Source organism: Acinonyx jubatus, chromosome C1 (assembly GCF_027475565.1).
Source record: "Acinonyx jubatus isolate Ajub_Pintada_27869175 chromosome C1, VMU_Ajub_asm_v1.0, whole genome shotgun sequence".
In the NCBI taxonomy this organism is placed as follows: domain Eukaryota; kingdom Metazoa; phylum Chordata; class Mammalia; order Carnivora; family Felidae; genus Acinonyx; species Acinonyx jubatus.
In genome coordinates, this window is record NC_069381.1 from 191423947 (window position 1) to 191440806 (window position 16860).

At 36.0% G+C, this 16860-nt stretch overlaps 1 protein-coding gene across 42 annotated transcripts in view; it reads left to right on the top strand.

Moving 5' to 3' along the window:
- The window catches only part of MAP2 (microtubule associated protein 2), a 280818-nt gene that overhangs the window by 123859 nt on the left and 140099 nt on the right, over positions 1-16860 (top strand). For 9 of the 42 annotated variants that reach the window (XM_027051917.2, XM_027051941.2, XM_027051910.2 and 6 more), the window contains exon 1: positions 16358-16622. The exons of 6 other annotated variants lie outside the window; for them this stretch is intronic. The gene's annotated coding sequence lies outside the window, so the exon portion shown is untranslated. Of the gene's footprint in view, positions 1-16356; positions 16623-16682; positions 16837-16860 lie in introns of those variants that run through there. 27 more of the 42 variants (XM_053215727.1, XM_027052061.2, XM_053215728.1 and 24 more) reach the window with 13 other exon arrangements.

Below are 16860 nucleotides of genomic sequence, written 5' to 3' on the forward strand. Positions count from 1 at the left end.
ATTTCCATTGCTCCCTGGGTACCAGATTATCCATATTGTGTGTATTACTGATGTGGACTCATTGTCAAAATTTGCAGCTGGAAGATAGGGATGCCAAACAATAGCCTTTGTAAGATCTTTAACCATCTCCCTGCTAGGAAAAGTTTAGATTACATCCAAAATGAAAGAGAATACTGAGGAGTAGAATTTAGGGCATTTTGCTATTTTTGTTGTTGTTGTTGTTGTTTTACTTTAGAATACAGTTTTAAAAGCATAACTGCAGTCAGATATGCACTGAGTTCATATCCAATAGTTTAATCTACTATTAATACATTTAATCTACTATGAATTTTGGCTTTCTAATTTATAACACGGGCATAACAGTAACTACCTCAGAGTTGCTGTGAAGATTAAATAAGTTAATGTAAATTCATGCTCAAAAAAAGTGTTTCGTCTTTAGCAAGTCCCTGATAGAAATTCCTCATTATTATCTGTAGAGATTCATGGGAGCAAGTCCTTATAGAGGCCATCTGAACCCAGTTTAGGAGTAAGGACATCTGCTCCCCCTTCCTCCCTTTCCCTTTCTCAAGCTCTGAAATCAGTCCAAGGCTCTGCAGACCATGTTCATGTTAACATACTTATGGGCATACCCTCTTCTGGATGCTGGCTGTGCTGTTCCAAAATTCTTTTTTTTAATGCTTATTTATTTATTTTGAAAGAGAGAGAGAGAGAGAGAGAGAGAGAGAGAGAGAGAGAGAATCCCAAGCAGACTCCGCACTATCAGCATAGAGCTCAACACAGGGCTCCATCCCTTGTGAGATCATAACCTGAGCCAAAATCAAGAGTTGGACACTCAACCAACTGAGCCCCTGAGGTGCCCCATGTCCCCAAATTCTTGATAGAGGTTTTGGTTTCTAATCAAGATAAAGCCCTTTGAGAGCTAAAGTAATGTTGCGCTTATCTGACATAAACAGGTGTCTCACCTTATGGTTGCTTGGCAGTTGAAAGAATAAGCTTTTATCTGGGGCTCCAAGTTCACAAGCATCAAGTACAAAACTCACATTAGTTGATAGAAATAAGATAAAAATGATGAGGGCAACATTATAATTTTACGAGCAATATTTGTAGATTTTATTTAAAGTATATATCCTAAGTACAATCTTGGAATCCTCTTTCTGTCTTCATTTCTGTTCATTCTTAACAGTCATAGTGTAACAAAAGAGTTAATCTTAAAATGTTTGAGTAGAGCAGTACTTTTTTCTGGATATTACATGTTATAACTGATTATAGCTAATGAGGAAAGAATACTAAGAAAGGAAAAATGAACAGAAAAATAAAAGGAAATAAAGTAAGTCATGTTCTTTAAAAAATATGTTTTGTAATTTTAGCATAATCTTTAATTATAAAGGACATTGTGGTAATTCACTACACTTGTTATTGGCACAAATTCATATTGACACATAGTTTGGCCACTTCACCCCCTTTTTTGGAACCCCTGTTGCTTTCATTAGCACAAGAGATAAATACCTTTGCAATTAGTGAGCAATTTATCTCCTCCCTCTTTCTTTCTTTCTTTCTTTCTTTCTTTCTTTCTTTCTTTCTTTCTTTCTTTCTTTCTTTTCTTCTCTCTTCTTTCTTTTTTTCTTTCTTTTCTTTCTTTCTTTCTCTCTCTCTCTCTCTCTCTCTTTCTCTCTCTCTCTCTCTTTTGTGGCATTATTTTTTCAAGATGTATTCCATGAACAAGTAGCATCAGAATCATCTGAGGTGTTACACAGTGGGTTCTTGGGCCATCTCTAGACTTCTAAATCAACACACAATGGTGAAACCTAGCATTTTAGCACAACTCTGTGGAATCCAGAACAAATGTTGGGAACCGTAGCCATGTTCTCCACTTTCACAGTCTCTGCCCCATAGATGGTATTGGGAGGAGTGAGGGCAAGATCTCACTTCATAACCTTGCAGAATCTCGGGTTTCATAACCTTTTGTTGTTGGTGGTGATGATGGTGGTGGTGTTCTGAACCACAGGTCCAAAGAATTGAGTTCTTCATGATCTTCATTTTTAGGGGTACATCATCATCAGAAAATGAAAGTTCCTTTCTTGATTCACATTATTTAGAATTTTTCTTTTAATCTCTGACCTCCACTTCCATTTGCCTCCCTCATATACTTGGTTGATGCATATCTGTCTTGGCAGAGATGATGTTCTATTTATGCCTTTTCCATTCAATATTGTTGTATGTTTACTTCAAAGCTTCTAAAAGCTGTGCAGGACTCCGGGACTTCTTCTATCTCCTTTGACTTGTCCATATGCCTCACTGTGAGCACCTCAGTTTTCTTCAACTCTTGTGGCATCATGAACAATGAATTCAACCACCTCACACACATTCACCACTTGTAATCAGGCTTCAAGAATACTCTCACCATTTCCCTTTATCTGTTATTAAATCCAGACTTTAAAAATTATTTTTCATTGACAGTATCCTAACAAGCTGTCTGGATAACATGTATTGGAAGGAATTGCAAACTTAATGGAAAATGCCTTTAAATTGCATTGTAGAATGAGTTATATCTGAATTACCTTTAATCATGTAATTCCAGCCTCTGATTTATAAGGTCTTTTTGAAAATGAGTCATAGGTAAGATATCCTAACAACAAAGCTGTTTTCTTTTTCTTATATTTGTCATACAATCTTGGATCTTTCTCTCTGGAGACTTTAGCTCTTTATGAACTCTAAGTTACCTAGTATGTGTAACAGAAAGTCACAAATCTATTCTCACTAGTACAAAACACATGTCCTATGCTAGAGGTCATCATTTCTCAATGAAATATGCAATATTAACATAAAGGTTATGGTATCAGGAACTCTTGATCAAAGTGCTATCTTTGAATCTCTTGTCTGGCTGCACGGATGTTGGAAAGAAAGTTTTTCTGAGCAAAGATATTTTATGTAAGTAATCAAGCATTTAACCTAAAGAAGAATGCAGCCAGCCAGTCAATAGTGATGAAATACTCTTTGTTTTTCACTCTCCCTCACTCAGAGACTGCTGACTGTTCACCTCTAGGCCATAGGCATTTTGAGGGTGACATTCTCTTTCCGAGATAATCCTCATGATAGGATACACTTAATTTATGCTATTGATGGGACGGCTTCTGAACTGAACTGATTTGCATATCATCAATATACGTAAGTCCTGAGTAGAGGGCCAGCCATCCAAATTAAAATATTCCCTGTCAAGGACATGCTGTGTCTAGCAAATTCTAGAGTAATGCTGATTGCAGGTGGTTGGTGAATATTGATGCTGTTCAAGATTTATAAGGCTTCATTGGAGGGCCAATGAAACTTAAGATTTCTTTAGAACAATGTCCCTGTTTAAAACAACTCTTGTTTGGACCCAGCTGGGCATTCAGTAATGCCAGCCACTGAATAAGATCTTTCAAGTGCCTCAGCCTGCCTCACCTGTCAGACTGGCTCACTGGTTTATAAATGAAACCCTGTTTGCTTCCAAAGTTCTTGATCTTCCAACTTTTCTCTACCCTTCTCCCATATTCTTACTTTTCCTTCTGATTTGAGTGTCTTAACCCTTCTAGCACATGTCATCAGTTTTTATTTACTTTTTTTCTTCAGATGCTGCACAAATAGCACTGGGTCAAGGTCAGCATGTCTATGCTATTTTATTACTTTCGCTCCTCTTCACTCCCCTTTCCAAAGTTTTTCCCTGTTGTAAAATAAATTTCTCTTTTGTTGCACTTGGCTTTTAATGGAATGCCTTGCCAATTTCTCAAAGGTTTCCCTTTTTGCAGTCCTTATGCATTTAATAAAGGCTTTACTTCCCCATCTCCAATCAGCAAATCAATCAATCATACATTCTACTGGGGATTTCCAAATTAACATTTGAAATTATAACAGAGTTATAATCAACCATTGCCATCTAGAAAAACCTGTCATTGAGGTACCAACTGTTCTTTTCTAATGTGGCATCTATGTGCTCACAGGTGTTTCAGCAGAAGGTATCTGGAAGCTCGGCATTCTTTTTTTTTTTAATTTTTAAATGTTTATTCATTTTTGAGAGACACAAAGAGACAGAGGGTAAGCAGGGGAGGGGCAGAAAGAGAGGAAGACATAGAATCTGAAGGAGGCTCCAGGCTCTGAGCTTCATCACAGAGCCCAATGTGTGGCTCGAACCCACAAACAGTGAGATCATGACCTGAGCCAAGGTTGGACGCGTAACTGACTGAGCCACCCAGGTGCCCCTGTAAGCTGGGCATTCTATTCCCTTGTCTTTATTTCTTTAGTTCTAGTGAGTTCAAAATAAATAGATACCATGCTATAGTATTATGTATAGTGAAAACAATAGCTATATATTTTTCTCCCCATTTCCAGTTACATTTTTTTCTGAGTCAGCACCCAAGACACACATTATTTATTCTGCACCAATGTAAGAAGAATCTATAGATATTGTAGAAAGAAAATGCTATAAAACACATCAAGCCTGCCCTTAACTGAAGTGAAACCAAAGGCTTCGGTAGAGAAAAGTTGTCCAAATGATTGATTCCTTACCTATTTTCCTGTTTTCTTGACCATGTTCCCCATGACTTTGGGGTAGAAGGAGAAGAAAGAATTGAAAAGGGATAGACAAAGCATAGAGAATGGGAGAGGAAACACACACACACACACACACACACACACAACAAGAGTGTAACAGTTTAAGAAAAAAGTTAGTGTTCTCAGGGATGTGGTAATTTCTCTCACAGACAGATTCATTGGCCCGGATACTTAACAATGGCTACTTCTGCAAAGATCATGTCTTTCAATCCATTTGAAAAATAAGTTATAATAGATGGATGATATCTGGAAAAAGCTGAGGTTTTTCCCCAAAATATTAAATAAAACATTCTTATTTCTTTAATTATATGTTTGCTATTAGAAGCAAAAGGGAGGAAAGCCACAGAATTGTGGAAAATGATAGTATAAATATAACGTAATTTCAGACATTGTCATATAGAATTCTTCCCACATGGACCCTTTCTAGCCAACTTGATGGTACTGTTGAGAAAGAATGTCCATATATAGACATGGATCATATCTAATATTTCCTTTTAATTTAAAAACCAATATGTCTTTTATCTAGAGTCTGTTGTAGCTTAGAAATCTGATAGGATGAAACATAAAAGTATTCCTGCTCTCCATTCCAGTTCCCCTCTCTTTTCACAAGGGGTTTGATATCCGTAATCTATGTTCTCTAGCTCCAATCAACAGGAGGATTTAGGACTTTCGTGCACATTTAGGTATATCAGTGGATTTATTCTAAATATTCAAAGTGTGTGTTGTTCTGGCAAACTGTTTTATTTAAACAATGTACAAATAAACACTCATATCACCAGCAAATTCTCTTCTCATCTCTGATGTACCCTTGGTAGAAGGACTGGAAGAAGAGGAAAGATAAGGACTAAAAAACTTTATATACATTTCCTGGTGGCTGTTACCCCAGGGTATACTCTCCCCTAAACAGCAAAGAAAATAAGTATGGATTTCATAAATTTTTGGAATGTGGATTTTAGCTATTCACAGAATATATATATTTTTTAATATATGCATTTTCGAGAAGCATTCCACATATGCTGTTGCATTTATGAAGCCATCACAGTAGATGTTTTATGAATTGACCTGGAAATATTTAATGCTGGAAGAAAATACTATAAGAGCTTGTAAAATTTAAACCTTTTCAGAATAATCTGGTACTAATGTTAAGGTGAAAGATTGCCTAATTCATATGGATTGGCCTCTCAAATACTGCTAACTCTCCAGTTCTATGAAGTTGCCAAGTATTGAAGAAATGAGAAAGGTTTACAATATTGAGATAATGATCTTGAAATCTAGAAAAGCAATGAACAAAATAACTTCTTTTAGCATTTTTCAAAAAGAAATCGGAATTTTAGAACTAATGTCATGCAATGTAGCATTTGATTTTGTAGCATTTGACTTTGTGCCATTATTTATTCTTCCATTAAATTCTAATGGTCCCATTTGTGGAGATGTTCAATCAAATAAAGGTTCATTTCCGGCTTCCAGGAAGATCAGCCAAGAAATTCATAACTCCTGAAGATGATTCTACTTGGCAGACTGTTAAATGAAACTTTTCATTGAGAATTCCTCAACACCAAATCTCATGATTTTCTTTCATGACTTCCCATTTTCTCCTAATAATATAGATTCCCTATAGGCTGATTGTATACAGTGAAAGAAAGCAGTTTGCATCAACTTTTAGGTGATTGGAAAGCTAAACATGCAAGTTATAACTAAGGATTCACAAGCATGTACAAAAGTTGCAAGAAGAAGTTTTGTCAAAATAAATAATAAACACATAGATAGATAACTATTTGTAAAAATTTAAATTGTGAGATGCACTTAAAATGGCTACAAATGTGTCATAGATGAAAAGCCTAAAATGTGTATATTTAAATAACCAAGACACAAAAATAAATAAAATCATTGCACCATGTATTTTGTCAAATGATTTCTGAAACTAGTGATTTCCACCAATTTTGCCAACTGTTTCAACTCAGACTTCAGATTTTTATGAGGTCATTCATCCTTTTTATATGAGTCTTAGTGTTATAATTTCAGTCATCCATTCATGCATACATGAGTTCAAGGAGTATTTATTATGTGCTGATTATGTACCAGGCCTAAGAACCTGCGGATATTAGTGAACAAAAGAGGCAGAGTTTTGCTTTTCTGGGGCTCACAAATGAATGAGGAGAGACAGACCACAAAGAATAAGCATAAAAAATATGTAAGTTATATAGTATATTAGGAAATGATAAGTATTCTGCCAAATGCAATAATGGAGACTGGGAATGGGAATTGCAAATTGCAATGGTCACATTAAGCCTCACTGAGAAGATAATATTTGAGGAAGGGCTTGATGGAGGCAATGGAGTTATTTGGAAGAAAAGTATCCCGCACCTTAACTGTAGATAAATTTAAGTTAATTTAAACAAGGCATGCATTGGCATATGATATTGGTGTAATGTTTTCTGATGTAACCTTTATGGTTAACCATGGTATTCAATTATTTCTAACTTGATATAATAAAATGGAAATAGTAATTGGCTATGTAAAACAAGTATTTTACCATTATAATCTATAGTTAAAAAAATTTTTTTAATCTTTATTTACTTTTGAGAGAGAGGGAGGCAGAGTGCAGGCGGGGAAAGAAAGGAGAGAGAGGGAGACACAGAATCCAAAGCAGACTCCAGGCTCTGAGCTATTAGCATAGAGCCTGATGAGGGGCTCAAACTCACAAACCATGAGACCATGACCTGAGCTGAAGTCAGACACTTAACCGACTGAGCCACCCAAGCACCCCTGTAATCTATATTTTTAAGACATATGTTAATTTCAACAAGAGGTTAAAAATATGCACAGTAAACCCAAATTATCAATGAAGTTCTTAAAAACCACGTGAGCATATATCTCACGCATGTCACTCTGTCAAGATTAGACCAGATAGATAGTAGATAAAATTACAGTGTCTTCCTTAACTATAGGAATGCTTGTGTTTCCTCATTTATATATGAACTGATGGAAACTGAAATAATTCTGAAAGTAAAATTTTTTATTTCTAAGACTATCTCTTTTATGCACACTTAGAGTAGTATAGTCTGTCTTAAAGTACCTGACCTAGAAAAATGAAAAATTATTATTTCTATGTTCAGTTTAGCTCCTTTCTTCTGATAACACCTTAGAATTGTTAAGGTGGATTACAAATAATTAACTCAGAAGTCCAGGGATTGAATTTTTGCTTCACCACTTACCGGCTGTGTGCTCGGCATATAACTAAACCTAATTGGACTCTTACCTCTTTGTAAAGTGGAGGTTCATAACTCTCAGAGTTGTGAAATAAAACAATGTTCTATTTATTTATTTTTTAATGTTTTATTTATTTTTTAGAGAGAGACAGAGAGCGAATGGAGAGGGCAGAAAGAGAGGGAGACAGAATCGAAGTAGGCTCCAGGCTCTGAGCTGTCAGCACAGAGCCCGACACGAGGCTTGAACTCACGAACTGTGAGATCATGACCTGAGCTGAAGTCAGACGCTTCACTAAATTGTTACTAAATGTTACTAAACTAAATGTTACTAAATTTCTAAGATACACACTTTACTATAAGTTTTTTTAGTTCACTGTTTCCTATTTATTTATTAAAAGCCCATGTGAAATGTTCTTGCAGTTCGTTTATTTAACAAACACATAATACTCATAGGGCCTTCATTTATGAGGCCATGGTTCCACACCTGAGTATGTATGTTCATACCAGAACCCTTTGCAGAATGTTCACTGTGGATCCTAAAATGTGCTATAAACAGAATTTCTAAACCATTGGCATCATAGTATTTTATTGCTATTGTTATTATTATTGAGGTATAATATACCTTAATAAAGCACATGCATCACGATTGTACACCCCCCTCAACATGTCACAGCCACCCATGTCAAGACGCATTGTACTTCTTCTTAGTCAGTACTACCCTTTATCTTAATCCCCATAGAGGTAAACGCTATTCTGACTTCTATTTCTGAACATTAGTTTTGTCTGTTCTTGAATTGCATATAAATGGAGTAAAACAGTATGTCCTCTTTTGTGTCTGTATCTTTTACTTATCATTATGCCTATGAGATTCATCAGTGTACTTGCATGTAACAGTAATCCTTTTTTATTCTTTATTTTTTTCACTGTGCTAATCCATTGTATGAATATACTGTAACAGCTTCTACTATTGTTGAGCATTTGAGTGGTTTCTAATTTCATGATGTTATGAATAAAGCTACTAAGAACATTTCCAAAAACGTATTTAGATAGGCATATGTATTCAGTTCTCTTGAGTATATACCTAGAAATGGAATTACTGGCTGATGAGGTAGACTTACATTTTACTTTACTAAGTCTTGCCAAAGAAGTTTCAAAAGGGTCTATACTAGCTAGTTCTCCCACCAGCAGTGGGTTAGAGTTTCAGTTGTTCTGCCATTATAGTTTTCAGTACCTGGAGAATTTTATTCCCAACATAGTTCTTCAAGTGTAATGAGATTATAACTTGATGAATTGAACTAGCAATTATTTTTCAGAATTGAAGTTCACATAACACTGTTTTGCAAAAAGAAGTTTAGTTCCGTTTACTTTGATGAAAGTATATGAGCAGAATAGAACTTGGGGTAACTGTCATTTCCTAAGCCTCGGTGGTGATGGCATACACAACTTAAATATGGCCTTTAAGCTAGCTATTTCACTAAATAGCAGTCAGACTGTATTTTGGGTGCTGACAATTGGAAAAACTTCTCTTTCCTTTCTCTATTTACATCATCTTTTTTTGGCTTCACCTTAATGAGTGAAATAAGAGTACTAATGGAATAAAGAAAAACAAGAGCATATCATTTTTGAAACTGCCTGTGAAAAATTGCCAGTGAAATATGAATATTTCTGAGGTTAAAAATGGTGCATAACCCAAAAATAATTTGAAATGTATTTTGTGCTTATATTTGGATAAGAATATAACTGAATTTTAGGAAAAAAAATCACCACACTAAGATTTAAAATGAAATTGTGAAGCCAAACTCTGATCCTGATGACTCAGAGGATTAAAACATGATACAAGAGCAAACGGAAAGTAGTCCAGTTATGTTGCCTTACTCCTCACCCTGCTTGCTTAGAATATATTCATCCTTCCCAGTATGGGTCAAGTCTAATCAAAATCACAGTGAACATGGCAAAGATGACTGTAGGTGACCCATATGTAAGTATGCTCTTTGCTTCTTTATAAACATACTCCATTTCTGATTCACTCTATCTAAATTCAGTGAAAATACTAAGTATCTTGGCTTAAAAGTTTTTATTTTTAAAAATTTTAAATTTTCTTTTTATTTGAGAGAGAGAGAGAGAGAGAAAGAGAATATCTTAAGAAGGCTCCACTCTCAGTGCAGGGCTGGATACAGGGCTAAATCCCACAATCCTGGGATCATGACCTGAGCTGAAATCAAGAGTTGGATGGTCAACTGACTGAGCCACTGGGCGCCCCTAAAATTTTTTCTACTGGGTTGTATGTGAAGAGACAATTAATATAAATATTAAAAAGGTGAATAATTATGGAAGTTGAGGCCTGAAAAATATCAATCTGTTTTCAAGTTTTGGGTAAGTAAAAATCCAGCTCAGTAGCATAGAGTACCTAGTGAAAGTCAGTGAAAGATGAAGCACACAACAAGCTGATGAATGTAGTTCATCCTCTTTAATCATAACAAGACGAATTTAGGGGCAAGAGTCAAGTGATTTAAAGATTTTATTGCGGGGGAAGGGATTTTTATCCTTCTATAATAAGTTTGCCCATTATCGGCTCTCAAAATCCTATATATGAATTTCTCAATATATTGGTTATTTATTTTTTATAAAGATAACTCAGCTTTGTTTATGTTAATAATTTTTATAGTTTGCTATGAAAACAAAAGAACATCATGTGAGTAATTTACGTAAATGTGTCCTTTGGGTGCTTAGGGATTGTCTTTTACCTCGCAACCAGTTATTCATCCCATAAATCAGGAATCCCCTAGAACATATGTCTTGCACTGCTGGTATTACATTGAATCTGTTTGCCTAGGCATTTTTAAGAAATGAAATCCAGAGACTTACTGTAGAATTTGTCAAAGAATTCAAGAAACATTTCTAGAAGATTTTCAGATCCTCACATGAATCATAGAGCCTCATGGCCTTAAAAGCAATCAGTAGTATTGGGGCCTATGCTTCTCATAATTTGTAATATTCTGGAAAGTGTCACATATTGAATTTGAAACTTGTCATATTTTATTTAGTGGCTATTGAAGACTTGCCTTTGCCTAGAGACTGGGACATTTTGTACAGTTCTCTACTCAGTTCGGCTTCCTTTTTATGACTTCTCCAGGTATTGTTGAACAATATGAAATTGCTATTTTATAGGTTAAAAGGTAATGGAATTTCAACATTTCATATAATTCAGACAGATACACTAATTGTGACACTTTTCTTTCTTTTTGTTTTTTGTCGGACCACAGTGTACTTTTTTTTTTTACATTAACACATGTTTTTTGAATCTTTATAAACAACTGAAGCATCCATTAACCATATCTACTGACGCTTCATGAGCAGTTTGGTTACCTCTGATTAGCATAAACTCAATCTGCCGCCAAAACACCCAAGTTTTCTAGACTTTCTTTGAAGGAGGACACCCTGGAAGTAGCATTTCCCCAGGTTTTCCGGGCATTCAAGTCACCTGGAGTACACAGGCTTCAGGCCCATTCCATGGAAATCCTGACTCAGTAGGTCTGTCTTAAGGCAGGCAGGGTGCTGGGACACGGAGTCTGACCACAGGATACTTTTGTGTGGACAAAATTTGTTCAAAGAAGAGATGCCATCTGTGACAAATAAGGCAAAACAGTGTGCAGTGAATTTGGACGTTATATAATTTGTAAGATACTCAGATATCTGCTTATATTTAGAATGACAAATTTCAGAGTATAAGGTAAAAGTATAATTATTATTTCTATTGTTAATTTTTTTAAGTGCCAAGTATAGTAATTATAGTCAATTTATAAAAAGCTACTTCAAGGGCGCATGACTGGCTCAGCCGGTAGAGCATGTGACTCTTGATCTGGGGCTTGTGGGTCCGAGCCCCACGTTGGATGTAGAGATTACTTAAAAATAAAATCTTAGAATTGTTTTTAAATTAAAAAAAAATTAGCCACTCTGGAAAACAGTGTGGAGGTTCCTCAAAAAATTAAGAATAGATCTACCCTATGACCCAGCAATAGCACTGCTAGGAATTTACCCAAGGGATACAGGAATGCTGATGCATAGGGGCACTTGTACCCCAATGTTTATAGCAGCACTCTCAGCAATAGCCAAATTCTGGAAAGAGCCTAAATGTCCATCAACTGACGAAAGGATAAAGAAGTTGTGGTTTCTATATACAATGGAATACTACTTGGCAATGAGAAAGAATGAAATATGGCCTTTTGTAGCAACATGGATGGAACTGGAGAGTGTTAGGCTAAGTGAAATAAATCATACAGAGAAAGACAGATACCATATGTTTTCACTCTTATGTGGATCCTGAGAAACTCAACAGAAGACCGGGGGGAAGGTCTTCTGGGGGGAGAAGGGGGGAAGGGAAGTTACAGAGAGGGAAGGAGACAAACCTAAGAGACTCTTAAATACTGAGAATAAACTGAGGGTTGATGAGGGGTAGGGGGGAGGGGAAAGTGGGTGATGGGCAATGAGGAGGGCACCTATTGGGATGAGCACTGGGTATCGTATGGAAACCAATTTGACAATAAATTTCATATTAAAAAATAATAAATACATTCAAAAAATTAAAAGACATTTCTAAGCATTTTGGCCATAAGGCAGTATTGATTTATTAACTATTCTAATTTTATTTAAATAATCTAAAGATTAAATGTTAGCATATTTAACACCAATAGAAGTATTATTTATCAAACAATCTCTGTCTTAGCATTTAAGAGCTGATAATCCTGTGCTAGGAACATTGGAGAATTCAAAGAAAGCAGGAGACAAGTCCCTATGTTAAATAAATGTATATCCTTTAATGGAAATAACAAAAAATATTGATTCCATGGGAGAAATGATTTATAATACAAATAAAATACAATATTCATAAGGAAGACTGAATATATGGAACAAGGAAATCAATATAGAAAACAAAGAATTTTCTTGTGCTTAAATGCTTCAATTCATCTGCTAATGTGATTTTCACATTTACTCATTAAATATATATATATATATATTTGAATGTTACTATGTTCCCAGCCACTGTTTTGGGTGCTTTGGATACACCAGTGTGTATCCCATACGTGTGGGATACATGTATCCCAAACGTGTAAAGATGATTTCCCTCACAGAACTAGCAGAATGAGGCAGGTAGTAAATAATAACATAATAAATACAGGTTTATGGTGTGATAGAAAGTGGTAAGTGCTGTGGAAAAAGGGAAGCAGGAGCAGGGACAAAGGCTGTGGGAGACATGGTTGCAGTTTTCATCATAGTAGTCAGGAAAGCCCTGGCTGGGAAGATGATATGTGAGCAAAGGCTTCAAGGAGGTAAGGAAGAAATACCTCCATTATTCATTCCTAAAGAACTCCAAGAGTGATACACAAATATACAGACCACTGTATCTAGGGAGTAAAACTAAGGGTCTTCCAGAAGAGCCATAGGGCTAAGCTAACTGAATTTGGGGATGCAGTTAAATCAGATTCTTAACCATCAGGATCTGAGATGAAGTAGATTTTAACAGACGGGCAGAGACAAAGTGTCATCAAAGGTAGAAAATGAAGTGTTAGCTTAATTTCCTGCTTACTTTTATGTCCTCTCCACTATAGTTGAAGTTCCTGGAGAAGGAAATGTTGTTTTTCCCCCATACCTATCAAGTGTTTGAAATATATGTCTGTATGTCATCAAAATTGGTTAAACTGATGAATGGTACTAAGCGAAGGTCTAGAATATTGTCAAAGAGAAAAAAGGGAAGGAAAGCAATACAGTTTAGGCTCATAAGCACAAATATAAAAAATATAAAATGTCATGAAAGGCTCTCAATTATCTGCCATCTTGCGGTCTTAGAATAGAATTAAAGAGAAGAATTACAAATATAGTGCTTAGTATACAATGCACATGCTAAAGTAATAGTTGCTTCCATACACTAACAAATGAAAAGAAAAAAAAAAAGAAAAAGAATCTACCAATTCATTCTCAATGACAAAGCAAATATTCTCAACTATTAAATGACTCCTAAAGAGTCCTAAATATTTTTGAAGCTGTGCTATTTTTTTAGACTGACCAGGACCATTATGTATACTTTATAAGATTCTGACAAAATATTTCTGTTTGAAGAAATGACAATCTTATGCATCTTTTTTTTGTGCTTAGAAGTTAACAATATATTATGAATAATTAATATATTAAAATATTTCTTTAAAAAAATAACTTTAGTGTCCAAATCACTAGAGAAAAATAGACAATTAACAGAAAGATCATATTTAAGAAACACTTTTTGGAGGAGAAGATGTCTACCCACTATGTAAGGTTAACTGAAATCTGAACTCTCTCGTAATCTTACTAGGGTAATCATATTTTAAATGTTATTTCTTTATTTTGTAGTTGACATACTGGGGGCAGAGGACAACAGTAATGACAGCAACTGTATTTCAGACATCAGAAAAATCAAACTGATCCTACCTATGGATGAGTTAACCTAAAAGCAATGAGTTATAAGAACTGAATATTGAAAGAACATTTTATGAAGGAAATAAACACAGTAAAACAGCAAGGTCAAAATCCTAATCACAATTTTTGCTGACTCAGAAAGATTTTAACAAATATTGCGCCCCCCAGTGGTGGTTTTTGAGTGAAAGATCTCTTAATTTTTTTTTTTTTTTTTTTTTTTTTAACTTGGGCTCCCAGTTTTCCAGTTTCATTATTTTGGGTAACTTCATGAAACTACACAAAGTAGGGGGAACCTTGGGAAAACAGCTGAGTTTGCCCGATTTCATGCTTGCAGAAAGAACAATGCCTGCCTGGGATGATAGAGTGCCTAGTATATGATGATTAAGTTCAGGCTCAACAAGATAGGTTCACAAAAGGGTAATCATGCTGGATTCATCTGGTTGTCGGGCTGGAAATGAAAGAAAAGCAGTGACATAATTACCCCAGATTCTTCAGACCCCCAATACAGTACAGCACAGCTATTAAGCAAGACTCGTCTCAGAATTATTGGAACATATTTTAAAGAGGAAGATCACTGCTTTAGCAAGTAAAGGAAAGCTTACAAAATCAAAGACAAAGGATGTTTCTGGAATCGCTTTTGCTTGCAAACAGAACGGGACAGAGCAGGGCATGAAAATCACTTGCTGAAAGAATTAAAGCAGGGCACCTGAGATAGGAAACTGGGATGGTATTTCTGCTGGATCTCCAGCCTGCTTTGTGACCTTGGTCAGATTCCCTGGGCTTCTGCTTCCTCACCTATGAGACAAAGGGTGTGGACTAGGTTGAGTGGTGTCCGTGAATCCAGAATATGGACAGAAGCAAGGAGAAGTAGGAACCATGTCGTACAAAAGAACCGTAATTTGAATATTTATGAAAGCAAAATTAGCTAGTGATCGAAAAGTGGAGAAGAAAGGTGACTAATGGAGGATGTAAATTCATCTTAATGTGTTCAAAATAGAATGTAAAACCGATAGAGACAGTTCTTTCCAGAAGGCAAAGGATGAAGCATATCCCTTGGTCTCTAAATTTCCTCCACTGGAGTCTCCTCTTTTCTCTATCATCACCTTATTTTTCTCAGTACTTTCTGTTTCCGGTAACCATGGTGATGCTCCCTCCTGGCAACCTCCTTCAGAGCCAGCCCTTTTGGTATAGATCGAATTTTGTTCTATTCACTGATGCAGGAAGCTAACAGTGCTATAAAAATTAATTTATTTATTAACATTTTCCCCAGCTCTTTTGTCCAGGCAATAAATTCAGGGAATTATTCCACATGCAACCTCCCTACATAAAGGGCACCGTAAAACAGGGATAGTCAACTGTTCATTTCAGTTGCTAACATAAAGGGGATACTGATTATGCCAGAGATTCAGTTCCCTGCCTTGGCCCTTGGGGACGGTAAAGTCCCAGTACTCAAGCTCCTTGCCACTTCCTTTTGCTTCTGTATGTAAACGGAATAAAATAGATTGCCCACAGAAATCACACATCAACCCTGGTTTTCCAGTCCTCTTTGTTTTTTTGCGGTATTCTCTCTTGTAAGGAAAAATTGCCAAGTGTGTAATTATCACAGTTAAAAGGGGATTGAATTTCCCCTCTGAAAATACAAATACATATATGCATTTTTCTATTGGGCACAGTTATTTATTTTGGAATATAAGTAAGCAATATGTGATACTGAGTTTTTAAAATATTGCAATTAGCAGCCAATGACAAAACATCAAACAACCTCTGATGTCATTAATGCAGATAATAAAAATTCCCATAAACTACCATTTAGTCATGTCCAGTTTGTGTAGCCAGATTTATTTGTGATCCTATATGCCGGGAAACTGCCTCTCTATTTAAGCAGTGTGTGTGTGTGTGTGTGTGTGTGTGTGTGTGTGTGTGTCTGGCATTAACACAAAGGAGACCAGATGATGACATTCATAGGCTTATAGACTCGACTCCTGGGGACACACTTGGATGGAGGCAATTAAAATGCCTGTCAGGCATTTGATACCAGAAGCCCCTATGGTAAACCGCTAAATCATAAGCCAGGGCTGCATCTTATTGTCAGTGAATGATGGCGGAGCTGGGTGGCTTGTCATCATTCTCGAAAATTCTGAGGCTAGTGAGCTCTCTCTCCCTCTCCCACTCGCCTTATTTTCCTTTTCGCCACTGCGGGGACTTTTTCTAATTTGCAGCTTCCCTTTCCCCGACACACACAGACAGGAGCTGGTGGCTTGCAGACTGCGTCTGTCTGGAGCTAGAGAGCTGGAGCCAGCCCGTAGAGATAATGCTCCGGGAGAAGGATTCTGCAGCAATCCTCAAAGGCTAGACTTGGGTGGTATCGCTGCCTATTCACTGGTAATGGTTTGGGTTTTTTGGTTTTTTTTTTTTAATTTTATTTTGTTCTATTTTTAATCCATTTTTCAAAGGATCTGCTTGATGGGATCTCAAAGTAAAATGCTTTAAAATTCATTACTGAGCTTCCTAAAAATTCAAGTACTGCATTTTTTGTACTACAGATCTCAAGACATAGATTTATTATCTGGATTATAAAGAATACATTTGCTTACTGGTGAGTTACAATTTTCAATATTTA